At 47.2% G+C, this 14845-nt stretch overlaps 1 protein-coding gene across 6 annotated transcripts in view; it reads right to left on the reverse strand.

Moving 5' to 3' along the window:
* The window catches only part of zfhx3b (zinc finger homeobox 3b), a 165617-nt gene that overhangs the window by 56996 nt on the left and 93776 nt on the right, over window positions 1-14845 (reverse strand). The gene's annotated exons all lie outside the window — the stretch shown is intronic.

The following is a 14845-nucleotide window of genomic DNA, read 5'->3' on the forward strand; positions in this document are numbered from 1 at the left end:
CCCCACCACTATCACACACACATACATACTTAACGCCCCCCCCACCACCACTACCACTACCACACACACACACATACGTACCTACTATCCCCCCCCACCACCAACTAAATTGCAGTCACATCCCCCCGTTCGTAGGCGATAATAATTGCGGACGGCCAATAAATTACTACTGCCTCCATATCAATTATAAGCATCACGTCTGGCATTGAGGAAAATGAGATCTTGTGACAAATTTCATGAGGCTTCGCTGCCCAGCAGCCTTTCTTAACATGCTACAGATAGCAATCCCTTATCTAGCCTCTGTAATGGGGAGCTACGGATAGAGAGATGGAGCTGCAGCCATTTAATTAAAAAGCTAGGGGGGGGCGGTGTAATTCATTGAAGAGGCCCAGGAAAGAGACAAAGCCTTTGTCTCCAATACATATTTTGCTCTACATTGTCACTCATCAGGGACTGAGCTTTCTGTATTTCGTTTGATAGCCATTCGAAGCATTTTCCCTCCATTTTCTCCTCCTTCTCTCTCTTCTTCCTCTGCTTTTTTATTTCCCAGGAGTCCACTGGACTGTTTTCTCCACAGGGACCGCCCCAGCGTTTTTTACGAATGACTGCGGTGGACGGACAGTGACCCTGAATGAAATGGCCCCTGCTCCGAATCGTATTCCCACCTGGGGAGCGAGGGTGAGGGCGCTAGCTTCAAGAGCTCGGCAATGAGGATTTATGGTGGACAGGGAGACGGCAAAATAAAACACCAAAAGGGATGGCCCTTAAATCTCATTCCCAGCCCAATATTCATTGCAGTTGCAATCGGGTGTCCTGATAGAGTGTTGACAAAACGACTGCTGCGTTCAAATGATGGCTTTTCTCTCTACTAATATTTAACATCATTAGAAAATCATTAGAAAACCATCATAAAAACCTGGGATTATGACTAGAGCATTAAACACAATGATTATTCAGTGTGTTCCTTCCTCGCTTTGCCTTGGAAATGAGATTTGCTTCACCGTGGCTATGTAGGTGAAAGCAAGAGTATTTCTCATAATTACTATAACATTTGAAAAACATTGCCCTGCATGAATAACTATACCATTTATGCGATTGTGTTTTCTTCCCCCCTAAGCAACTTTTTTCAAGATTCTTGTGATACCACAGAAGGGCATTAATGCAATTCTACAGAAGCATTAGCAGACTAATTCAAATATCTCTCCATACCTCCACCTACGAGGCGATGGCCGATCATATATAGCTTTTTTGCATTGCCAGACAGACCTAGACAACATCCCTGAATACAAAACCAGATGCTAAATAGCTCAAACGTATGTACACACTGCATATCTTATTGGTTAAAAATGAATCATCATTCAAACACCATCCGTTGTCAGCAATATGGAGAAGGGAGGGGGGCGTCACAGTTGTTCAGCGGGAGGGGTTGGGGTTACGGGGGTGGCTGTAGAGTGTTAAGGCAGCTGACACCAGTGCTCTCGCTGTAGCCATGGCTGCCACTGCGGTCAGGCCACAAACCATTAGCAACACAGCACGCCACAGCAAATAACATTCACAACGCTTCGTAGTATTTTCTCATTAAAAAAATACACCAACACATTCTCATAACCATACGGCTTATTCAGCATGGGCTAATCTGTACACGGAGGATGGATGGATGTACTATTCCACTTATAGGAGGAGGACGGCTGTGTGTTACTTTTGGGGCTTTTCTCGGCAGCCCCATTATCAGCAGCAGCCATCAGCACAAAGATAAAAGATCCTAATGGAGCAGACCCCGGTGGAGATGAAAGGTGCAGAGGATGGCACACTCTGTTTTGAATCCCTAATGCGGCCCATGTTTCTAGGGGAACGGCCGTCTCTCAGGCCCCTTTCATAGGGCTCCCCGCCGGGGGCCTCAGGGATAAAGGGCTCTTCTTCCTTGTCACGGAGCGCTAAGGTACTGACCCCTTGACCCTGCCCTCAAAGGCTCTTCAAAACCTCCTTAGGAGGCACGCAGATTTCGGAGGGGAGCATATCCATGTCCTCCAAGAATCAATCTAGGCACGGACAATGGAGACACAGTGTGGTAGGGTTAAACCCAGCAAAATACACCCTGTGACATCACCAATATTAACCACGCATGACCAATGATTGGTACGCTGCATATGAATGGAAGGCTCAATGATCACAATGAGGATCGGCAGAGAGAGAGAGAGAGAACGTGACTGTACCAGGCTATCCACGATCTAACTAAATGAGCTAACATTGCAGAAAAGTTCAGAATAAAAAGATAATACAACTTTTCTGTACTTGGAGATAAAACATTATCTTCTTGTGTTCTTAGAGATGGGGTGGACTACTAGCGAACTCTCCTTGCAGCTACACATTCTTTTGGGGGCAGGAGAAGAGACAGGCTAATATAAGAGCAACTCCTTGTCAAGCCTTTGAGGGTAATTCAACTGACACTGATGAGAATCAATGTTCCTTTGAATGCATTACTTGGCAGAATCGGGGGCTTTTGTCCCTTAAACTTAGCCGTCGAAAAATGATGCACTTCGAACAATGGGGGGAGAGGTGAAAATATAGAGAGTGAGTGAGAGAGAGGGGGGAGATAGAGAGAGAGAGGGGGGGGGGAGAGAGAGAAAGTCTTCTCTCCCATTCCCTTTCACAGAGCCAAATGGATTCCGAGCACTTTATGCATTAATCAATCAATATCTCTCACTGTACATCAACGGCGCGACCAAGTTATGAATGACCTTTGCAACAAAAAAAGGACACTTTAATGCACACAAGATAGCTTGTAGCTTAGTAACTTCAGCCCGGTTTTTATCACGCATGATTACACCTTCACAAGGCACAGGGCCATTAATAGTGCACTAAATATGACGAGGTTAGTCGTTATTCAATTTGCACATGGACAGGGTTGGGGGTGGTGCCACTCCCCAAGCTCACATGTCTGCCCGCCCCCAGCTCTATGCACTATGCTTTTGTATAAAGAAATATTATATTAACACAGATTTGTATCATTATTATTATTTTCGCTATTCGATTTGTTTAGTGCATTAGAATATGATAATGCCACAAAATGAAAAAGGTAGACAGTCACCAATCACAGGGGATTTGTATTGGGGCTCACATAAGCGTTAAGTGCAATTCTTTGTAGTGAAGCTCAAGTGCTAATTTAAAGACGGTTCCTATCTTTAGATGAAAGAAGACTAACCACCATCACACTTGAGAGAAATCACAGTAAGTGCAGGGGTGCACTCCAAACCTGCCTGTTGACAATCAGGTACAATGTCACCCAACAGTTTGGGTCGATTACATACATCAACAACTACAAATGTTTCTGCCCTCTCTACACTACAATAGAGAAACATTCCAATTAACTATGTTCACTAATATATTGTATTGGCAGGTAAGCTGAAGTAACAACTTCTTCTAAGTAGTAATGTATCACACGCAATCTCTCAATCAAATAAGTCACTGCCCAGTATTCTCATGATGTTAGGAATTTAAAGTATTTTCTTCTTTTTGATGAAGACACAAATCTTTCATCGTGCATTTGGTCACCCCTCATGGCAAGTACTGACTCTTAACTTACTGAGCAATCAATTCCAATAATTTCTCATTAAATGACTGAATTTTTAAAATCAGATAACATGCACCAGGAAATGTAAAGATACTTTTCTGGAGGCGGGAAACGGAGGGCAGACAAAGAAGGGAAAGAATTAGCCTTTTCTCAATTTCTTTCTTTTTAATGGGCTGGAATAAGAAAACGGGGCAGGCAGGCAGGGTAAGGGCTGTGGTGGGGGTGGGGGTGGGTATATGGGATTGGGAAAAGGGTAGTAGTGGTGGAGGGGTCTCTCTGTGCCCCGTCCTCAGCGCTGTTGGAGCGTGGAGGTGAAGCGTGGAGACAGAGTGGAACGGACAGGAGCTGACTGCACAGAGAGCCACAGAAAGGAAGAGCTCAGGCCAGGAGCACACATTAACACTATTGTGGGCCACTCACAATGGGGCCTGGAAAGTGACTGCAGAAGGCCCTTAAACAAAGGAGACATCGTTCTCTCACCCACACCCAATTAGATTTTCTCGCCCCGTTTTACATGACAAAAACACGGTCCATTTTTCCCAATTCCCCCTGCCATATTGGGCCCCGTTGACACAGGACCAGAGGAAACCAAACAAACGGCAGATTAGCGCTCCGTCTGGCTGATTGACAGTGACCTGCACCGTCCATTCAGACACCGCCACTGTAACGCCATAGTGCTTCTCGCCCCCAAATATGTGACCCGTCTCAACCTTCCCACGTGCCCGAGATATTCAGCATATACATGAGAGAGACACTCATTTCCAAAACAGACCCGATAATCATTACTTTTTCTCACCAGGTCCTCTGAAATGATATTTCACACAGCCCAACAGGAACTAAATACATTATCTAGCTCCCAAACTGTTGCAGATGTTTTCATATTATCTCCAAACAAAAGGGCTGCTCTTGCTTGGCGTTAGCCCCTTCCATCTCTCTACAGCAGAGTTTCTCAAGTCTAGTTATTTTAACTGTGTGTGCTGGCTGTTTAATAGCCATTGACTTGCCAGTTCCCTATTCGTGGTTCATTAAGGGAACAGGGAAGAGTGACAAGGACCTGGATGTTAATACTACTCCCTGAGTGCAACGCCACCCTTCTCAGACACCATTAGTCCCTGTTTTAAAATTCAGATGACCACAGACCATAAACGCTACAGTGTAATCCCTCTCCATTTCTAATAGGAGTCACACAAGGGAGCAGCACCAGCTCCATCCCCTACAGAGGGCTGTGGGGCCTGGGGAGAGGAGAGGCCTTTAGCCTGTCTGGTGCACTGGGCTATACTTCCTGCTGCACTCTGACCTCTCTGCTCTCTCTCTCTCTGCATCTACATCATCATCAGCGTGTTACAGCACTGTCTAACCTGCTCCTGAATAGACAGAGGTTGCTCTCACCTGCATTGACACCGGCTGTGGGTACACTGGCTAAAGGCCCAGACTCTCTCTGGATGCTGCGGGTTTATCCTGTACCTTATGACTCTGAATAAGGCTGTTGTTGTGCATTCTGAATCTCAGACCAAGGACTTACATAAAGGCAAATATTGTCTTTTTTGGGGCTAAGTTAATAAACTATTTCTAAACTGGCCATCCAAGTCTACATGTATCACGGTAGGGAGAGCATTAAAACTTCAAAAACAAGTGCATGAGACCATCAGCCTGAGTGAGCGAGGCGAAAATCTTTTTATAGCAGCACTTGGTCTAACATAGCGGCACAACTCTAAAGTGGGCCTGAATTGCGTGTCCTTTCCTCTTGACTGTGCAGCGCGGCTGAATTGACTCGATACGCCGGGCTCTCCTGTATGCTTACTGAGCAGGTAGCGTGAAAATTGACCTTTGCTTGCTTTCTTAACAGTGGATTATTCATCTTAATGCTTTAAATTGGTCAGGGTGGTTTTTCTGCTGCCTTCCAACATATTTTCCTCTCTCTCTCCCATCTTTGTGTCTTCCAAATTCATTTTTAAATGAAAGAATATGCTTTACAGAACTCTGAGGGCTCAACAAATAACCATGCCAAAAATCCCAGAACAATAAAAAAGGAAAACGCCCGTATAAACTGCTGCAGGGATTGGAAATCAACAGGCAATGATTGCATATGCAGTAACCATTTTATAGGCAATGTGTGAAACAAAGACAACAGGAAATTCAGAAAACAGATCTGCCCATGCTTTTATCTGAGTTATTTCTACTCATGAGTAGAAATGAGGCACTATTTCACGAGGAAATGCAGAGCTTTAATCTGAAACCCATGAGTGACACAACAGAGAGAAACACACTTGTCTTCTTGGCCGTATTCATTCTGAGTAGTGCTTGAGAGGCAGGCCTTTGTCTCAGTGGCTGTGCCCTGCATACTGTAATGTAAACAGACACCAGGTCGAGAGGATGGCCAAGACACACAATACAACACGTTTAAGAAGCAGATAAAATACATCAGATGGGAGCTATGTCTTTGATGCAGTGCTTCTGCTCTAATGACTGGTGAATCTCCTCTCCACCGACCCGCCCTGTCTGAGGGGCCCGCGCCCAGACACTGCACTAAAATAATACGCAATAGTCATTTTTCTGGGAGTTTTTGCACTTAAAATACCATCCATCAGTGGGCCCGGGCGGCCTCCTCTGGCCCATCTAAACAGGCTTGTGGGTGAATCTGTCTGGTAGCAGCTAATAAAATAGCAGTGACAGGGCAGCGGGCCCAACCAGACAAAGAGACAGTGTGAGGGCTATGCCTTCCACCGGACCAGGAGGGATGCCATAAATCTAGCCCAGTCAAACAGCAGGAATGTCCCAGTTTGTCAAAAACAAATACAGTCTTGTCTTGGATCGTCACTGGGCAGAAAAAGGGCCTCACATCTGGTTAAATAGAGTCAGCCAGACTTCCACCATGCCCAGCCCAGGCCATGGGCACGACTGACTTCCAAATCCAGACTTCGGCCCTTCTTTAACAAACAGGCCATCACACGGAAACTGCTGTCCAATCAGAAGCCACAGAGCACCACCACACGACCCCTCAACGCTCTGCATCTAAACATTCATCCTCTATTAGGGCCAATGTTAACACTTTGTTTGAAGCAGGGAGGGAGATTCCCCTGCAGTATGCAGACACTGGGCCAGGAGCTGAAGGTGTGCTGTGATCAATAGCCTGCCCAGTGTGGGTGGTGTATAGGTGAGGCCAGAGTGGTCCTTTGAGGCCGGGGGGACAGTGTGAGAATCTCTGTCTCTGTACTGTTGATACCCAGCCTATCCCTGTGGGGGGAAATGTGATGATGGTTGCCGGGGGTAACAGGAGACATCCCGAGCCGAGCCAAACACCTGCTCCCCCCTACGGACCGCTGATAGATCGTACTGATGTCACCACCATAACAAACCTGGACTTTCTCTCTCTCTCTCTCTCTTTCTCACCAACATATTTCTCCATGTATTTTTCTCCTCACTCATCCATACCCTCCCTCCCTAGAGAATAATCAGATGCAGGCTGAATCAATGGTAGGCGTGCAGGCCTACAGGTAAAGGTTAGCAGGGTTCACTATTGAATTATTCCTGCTCCTCTCTCTTCACTGCCATCTGCCTGGCTGCTTTTAATTGATGAGGTGGAGGGACAGACAGCACAAGGCTATGACGCCAACGCACATACACAACGCTGTTATGTGTGTGTCTGTGAGAGAGAGAGAGTGGGTATGGTGTGTAAAACACACACACACAAATCAGACACCACAGTGGTTCTCTCCGCCAGTCATTCACATCTATCACGGGACAGATAATGAATCATCTCTTGCTTTCAGCCAGTGTTTGTTTCATCTGCCTTTATTGTAATGGAGCCTTCAGAGTGTGAGGGCAGGTTGGCTGCTGGAGAGGGCATTCTTTACTCCCTGGTTTTGTTCTGCTGTCAGGCTGGGAGAAGCTGGGAGAGCTGGGGAGAGCCGGGGATGCTGAGCTGAGACTGAACTCATCCAGAGCAAAGATCATGGCCTTTGATCTGCCAGTGCTCTCTGGGGGGACAAACAGGCCTTATTAAAAAAGACTAAATAAAGCTTTCCCTGCCTCCATTCTAAAGTTGCCAAACTTCTCCACTTCTCCACTCTCTCATGTTGCCTATGGTCAAATTCAGCTGCCTTGATACTGACAGTGAGTGAACTGCTTGGTCTCGCAACACCAAAAACATAGCAACAAATAAAGCGATCTAACGGCGTTTAAGAATTTATTGGCTCTTGTTCCCAGAATACCTGACATACACAAACAGTGCAATCAATAGCAAATGTATCCGAACAAGGGCCTACTGTGCGTGAGATCAAAATGTGTGCCTTGGGGGAAGTCCAACTAAGCTACAAAGAAAACTTATCTGCTTATGTCAAATGAAAAGTTCCAAGTGCTAGTGATCGGCAAGAGAGGTAGCCACATTACAGACTTATCGTATAGCGATCAAATGTTAGGCTGTGATGGATTTATGGATGTGCCTGTGTGTGCTGTCCAGGATGGCCTAAAACAGAGCTTTGATTGGATGGGATTTATATGGAACACTTGGCGTTATTGGTGTAGTGTGATTACAGAGCCAGTGAAATGAGTCACACTGGGGAACTGACTGTGATACACTTACATTACAGCATTTCCTCTAAATAAACCAAGAAGGCTGCCAAGCCGCTGTCTGCACTAGTGGAACACCAGCCAGCCATGTTGCACATCTGCAAAGACGCTGCAGTACAATCCTATTAACATTAACCTCGACTAAACTCATAATAACCTAGTCACTAAAAACTCATATAGTACACAAGGTATTTTCACACTATCAGAAATGATACAATGAACATGAACTCACTTCTCTCTCAAAGCACTTATGGCTTTTCCTCTCCTCCTCTTATGCTTCCTGTCTGACACTGTTGCTGCTGCTGGTTTAATCAAACCCATCAGAGCCATTCTCTGTACGTCAGCGCATCTATTCTCAGTTCCCCTTTCTGCAACCACAGAGCCTGCAGCCCTCTGTGCCCTCAAGCCAGACTGACAGGCCCACAGGAGTGTCTGTGGTCACTCTCTCGCTGAGTGACAGGGAGGCAAGCAGGGCTACTGCATACCCCCCCACAGACCCCTCCGGAGTGTGCAACCCAGCACCCTAAACCGCTGCTCCCCACCTCTGCTCAGATATGCAGCAGCAAAGCCTCAGGGCCTGGAAATAGAACTCATTAACACGGTTAGTAAGTACAAATGAGAAGACTGTCTCCTGATGGACTGTCTATCTTTTGGATCAGCTTTCAAGAAGAGCGTCTGGTAATGACGGGAGCGAGGGAAACCAATATTATAATGCGCTGCCTGTCTCCTCTCGGCTGAAATAAAGGCCTGAAAACGGGCTCGATGACAGGGAGCGAGGGCCTCTCTCACCCACACACCCGCTAACTCTGTGTGGACACCTATGTTGCACTTATTTATGAGTGTGTGCAACATAAAATCCAGCTCAGGTTTACACCCATGTGCCATCCTTGATGCTGAAAAGCACACACTGAGCACAGCACACATAGTGAACAAACTCAATAGGGCCTAGTGTATCTAAGTAGAAAGCTGATTATGCAAAAAGCTTTTCATGTTAAAAGTTCAGGTTGAAAAGTAGACATTTTGTCTAAACTTTGTTTTTGAATAAAATATCTTTGTAGTTTCTGAGTTCACCCTTTACTTGGCCTCCTCTCATTATCCCTCTCTGTTTCTCTCTTCCCCCTAAAGCCTGGTGCTCTACTCCATAGGCCATCTATTGGATTGACTGACAGACACACAGTGGGCCAGTCTTTGTTCACCTGCCAGGCAGAGAGAGGCTGAGGCAGTGCAGCCAGTGGTCAGTGCCATCCAGCCCAGTGCTTAGTGCTCTGGGGTACAGTCATGAAACGTAGGAAGAATGAATATGGACACAGGACGTTTTGATTCATAGTCTATCCGAAAATAGGATCGTGGCTTTCTGGTAAATTTGCTATTGCAGGATGAGCCAGCAGTGGAATATATACAGAGGCCATCTATAAACCAGGGGGAAAGAAAATACTTACTTGTGTGAGTTTGGACAGCAGGGCCATATGAGTGCGACTGCGTAATGTGCACAACCGGTAACTCTATAAAGTCATTATTTCGGCTTTTTTTTATAATAAAAGGCAAGTTTTTTTTTTTTTTTAAATGAAAGGTAATGTATTTATGAAATTCCTGCCACGTTCTGTGGACAGCAAACAATTTCCTCTGCTCCCTGTGCCCCTGGGTCCTGGATAAGAGGCCAGCCGTCTGACAGGAGCCAGACTGGGCACTGGGCCCCGGGCTCTACAGGGGCCCCTCCTCACCCTACTAACCCTCCTCACCCGCCCTCGCCCAGACCTCATCTCCACTCTGCATCACCGCAATAACAGCCTTTATTAAAACAGCATACAGCAAAGTCAATTTCAGATTGGACATAATATGGCGTGGAAGAAGGTTAGGGGCTATAATATCCTGTTTCTGGGAAGGTTTACGTAGCATTTTAACAAGCATGAAAAAAGGATGACATTCCAGGGATGGCGGCTGTCCGTCTCCTGTGCTCCTCCTGTCTGTGGGAGGGAGCTTTGCTGCAAGCCGCCCCCGCAACGCCATCGGAGCGTGGCCAGGCTCACCCCTGCTTCCCCTGGCTTCTGCTCTCACAGCCCCGCCACAGGACCCGCTCCTTCAGGAACACTGTGGGAGCTGGAGAAGGTAAAGCTCAAAGCCCAGCTAATGTGCAGTTCTCAGGGGCAGGCAGGGGGCGAGAGGAAGGGAGAGGACCTGGCTTCTATATCGCATGAGCGTGATATATTCCAACCCAGTTTAGGTGAGGATGGTTTGAAAGCCCACCATTTCCCCCCACTGTTGACATATCCTGTCGGCTGTCCAAGAGCCTCCGTAAGGGCTGCCAGAGAGCTGGAGGCCTCAGAAGATGAGTGAGGATCTGGTATTTGCCTTATTAGCACATTTTTTTAAGCATGAAGCGCTTTGCCAGCTTTTTTGGGACCAAAGAATTATGTATGAGACGGAAAGGGAGAGAGGCAAGTGGGGATAAGAGGGATGCCTCTGTTGTCAGGACAGGGCTTGCTATTAAGTGTATGACCCTGGAAGCGCACCCCTTTTAGTGAAACAAGCAGCGGGTTTCAAATTGGATTCCGCCAGTATGCAGTAATTCCACGCATCTTTTGGCCTCATTTCCATTTGCCCATGCAAACAGCCTGCATGATGCTGTGTCCACTCGCTAGGCCACACCCACTGGGATGTGCCGGCCAGGCTCTTGTTACTGCGCTTCCTGGTTAGAGACCTGAGTAGCAAGCTCTGCTGGTGGGGTGTTTACCATGGCTACTGCAGTGTCACTATCCAGCCCACCCGTCACCGCTCTATACCCCCCCCCCGACTGCTGCTACACCCCTGACTGACCAGGCAGGCCCCTGTGTACTGAGAGACTGGAGACAATGAGTGGAGGCTGCTCTGACGGGCCACGGCCCCAGCCTCCCTCCCAGCCACCTTACAGACAGGGATTTCCTCCTGCGATGAGAGCCAAGCCGTCACAGACCAGTGATCAAGGGCCTGCCATCTGTGGCTGAGGCAGATTTACAGCAGGGGCTAATCCACACCGTCAGCCCTGTTTGTTCTCCTTCTCAGCCTCCTCCACACACACACACACACTCACACTGCTTCCCTCCATATCTGTGGCCTGCTCCCCTCCACCACTCCTCCACTAGGACCCTAGTCACTGGGAGAAGGGCACCCACCATGCAGTAACCATTTAACTTTGCCCTTTTTAAAAAGCATGATCTCATTCTGTTCAGTGCTCAAAAAATAACTTTAGTCCATTAACTGTTATGAAATGAGAAACCCCAATGTGTCAGTGAGTTATATGCCCTGGTGAACATCACTCATAAGAAATAGTGTCATCCAATGCCCGAGTGTCACACTAGCTATCAGTCACCATACACACACACAAACCCACACACACACACCTACCTGGAACCTGAGTTTCTCCTCTCGTCTCTTCTCCCCTCCCTCTCTCTGCCAGTGTATCCAGTGAGGTGTCGGTGTCTGGGCTGTGTGCAGTGTGTTAGTACAGGGCAGCAGTGGGCTGTGCTCTGTGGCCTCTCCACCCAGGGACAGGGACAAGGCAGCTGTGTGGCTTGGGAGTGGGTGTGGCTGGGGTCCCTCTGAGGCCTCCTTTGTCCCCCCCCCCCCAACCAGCCAGAGAAAGGGTTAAAGAAGATAAATGGAGGCAGAGCCTCAGAGGAACGTGCTTAAGCAGCACATTTTCAGAGCGGGGGCAGGAATTTAAACAATGGCTGCCTTTTATCCCAGCGTTGGTCTAATTGGATGGGAAATTCATCTCTGCCGCCTTAGCAGCACTCTCCCTTGACGCTCTACAGAGGGGAGACATGGCACCAAAAACCTCTGGCCTTCAGATTCCGTCCACCCAGCCGCCCGCACCCCACAGCTTCCTCACACAGACCTTTCACCCAGCAAGGCTTCCTGTGTGAGTGCATGTGTGATTACACACCTTGCAAACACTGTCCTAGTCTCTGTGCTGCCTGCATCTGTTTGCAGAGATAAGCCTACTTGTGTTGTCATCTGTCCTTTTTCCTTTATGAGTCACTCTGGTCTTTGATACAGTGGTCAGGGCTCCTAGGGCTGCTGCAAGGAGGCTGCTGATTGGGGGAAGCCTAGTTCCTAGCTAGCTCCTGTGGAGACTAGTAGCCCAGCACCTAACACCAACAGAGCAGCGCTCCAAGCCCAGCAGCAGTCAGGGGAATTACTGCCTAGCTGACCCAGAAATCTAGGGTCAGCTTTGTTTTAACAAGCAGGGGAACCTTCCACCACTTTAGCAACTGTGCCTCGACCACAAGAAAGGGTCCTGCGCCTCCGAAGAGCTAGCGGGGAGGAAATTAAATATTACACCAGGAGGGAATGGGGGGTGGGGAGGAGGACTGGGTCATTCACTGGTGCTGGGACAAGGCATTAGGAGGTGAAGCGGCAGTTTGGCAGAAGGGGGGTGGAGACTAGGAATTCACAACAGTTCATTCTCGCTGATGAAAAGGTATGTTCATTATCAGCGTAATTCGATCAAGATGCTCGAGGGGGGGGGGTAGGAGAGCGAGAAAAGGCTGACATTCTTTATTACACACTTCATTTCATTTAACGGACCTTTAAAAACTATATATAAAGGAAAAAAGAAAGAACGAAGGAGAGAGGGAAAACTGTGCCCTGGCTGTTAAAGGGGAGGTGGCAGCCGTTCCAGAAGCTTTTGGTCTGCACCCAGTCTTTTCCTGGCAGAGAGCGTCCGCTGGCCTGTAAGGTGGGAGCGAGCAGAGCCTGACTCTGTAACACAATCAATCAGGCCTTCAGCGCTGAGCCTCGCAGAGCTCCGTTTGGTAAACATCAAGTCACAGGCTATTAAAGGATCCTCTGGCTTTCTAAAGTCCCAGGATGCCAGACTGTTCAGGAGCATGACAACGACGGCCCTTAGCATGGTGCATAGCCGCTAACAGAGTCACTAACACAGGATAGGGACTGGGAGAGACATTAGGAGATTTCTATGCTTACGGATGTCTTGATAAAACAACGCCCTGTACACATGAGCAATTCCACCCTTTGACCTTGTGATACGTTTACAATGAACTCCCCTTGCCTTTCATCAGTGTGTTACAATCAGCCAAGCCTAATGATCTAATTCCTAACAACCCTCCCGTTCTATTTCTTAACCTCTCAGGTCAAAAGTAGCTGAATTACTTTTGGGAAAAGATGAGGTGATTAAATTAATCAACTGAAGGACCTGACAGCAAGGCAATCAAGTCATCTTAAAAGTACACACTTCATGCAGGCATTAACCTTGAACTAAACCCTACTAGTGGCCTGAACAATTATCACAGAGTAGAACGTTTTTTATCCACCATCTTGTAGTGTTTGTCGTGTGTTTACTGTGGGATAATGTGGTCTGGAAGACTGTAGTTTGATGTATCTCCGAAGGGGGGCTGGAGGGAGCACCCCCAGCATATGTGTGTGTGTGTGTGTGTGTGTGTATTGCTCTGCCCACACCACCCCCGTGCAGGAGCCCATTACCTAACCTACAGCTAGCCTCACTCAGTTTCTTACAAACGGGGTTATCCATTAACGCACATCAAAGGTTAGGAAAGAAGATATATAAATAAACAGAACCTCTTGTTTGTGAACCACACCACAGCCCCCCTCCTTCCTCTAACACAAAATCCCCAACCCCCCACCCTTTTAACCTAAGTGGGCTTCCTCTTGCTTTTACATGTTCACTTGTCCACTGTACTGTAGTCATTAACATATTTGGAGTGCAGTGAGCAGAAAGCTTAATTGTCCTTAATTGCTCGTCTAAATGTGTTCTCTAATGATTTGCCTCAGATCTGTGACTGCCTTTTGCGCAATTTCCCGGCCGCTGGCTTCATTATCCCTGCCTCCTTGGAACAAAGCATCTTCAGAGGCCGGGCCTTTTTTTACATAACAACACACAGAGTGAGTGTGAGGGAGGGAGGGCAGTGACGGCACTCTGCGGGGACACACACAATGGAGGCCCTTTGTCAGGGTGCAGAAGTTAAAGTGATTAGAAAACCAAATCTGTGCAAAGACCGTGTTAATTGACCGCTGCTCACTCTTTTTTAATTGGCCCCTAACAAACGACCAATCCTGGCTTTTGTTTGTGCGTTTTGCTGCTGCTGCTGTGGGTGTATCTGTTGTTACTGCTTTGCTCCTCCTACCTCTGGCCTGATGGCATCTCTGAATGTGTCTTTATTGGCTGAACAGCAAGGCCCTGTAGCCTCCATTAACTGCAGGCACGGCCAGGCCTGATCTCAGAATTATTATTATTATTTCTCAGAAAGCATCCAACTGAATTGTGCATATATAGGAAAAAAGGCTGTATTCAGAAATAATTAGTTACAGTAAATTTAGTTTGGACTAGGAAAAAAGATGTGAATATACATTTTCTGAATACATGCACTATTCTGAACTAAAAATATATAAATGAACGTAGAGTGTAGGGTTTGTGCCTGACAGAATGGAGGCACAGTAGCTACTTCCTGCCTTCTACCTGTGTGGGAGGAGTAAGAGAGGGCAGGTGGCTTTCCTGGTAGATGTGCACTATGTGCCAGCAAAAGTAAAACAGTCTAGAGCACGCTGTATTTTGAATCTGAGGTGCCAAAGAAAATAAATTGTGCACCATTTTATCATCGTTTTACCTGCTTATATCAATATCACAGCACAGACTCAGTGGCATTGGGAGCTGTTTGACTGGTTTGAATACGATAAGGCATAGACACT

Source organism: Salmo trutta, chromosome 12 (genome assembly GCF_901001165.1).
Source record: "Salmo trutta chromosome 12, fSalTru1.1, whole genome shotgun sequence".
Lineage (NCBI taxonomy): Eukaryota > Metazoa > Chordata > Actinopteri > Salmoniformes > Salmonidae > Salmo > Salmo trutta.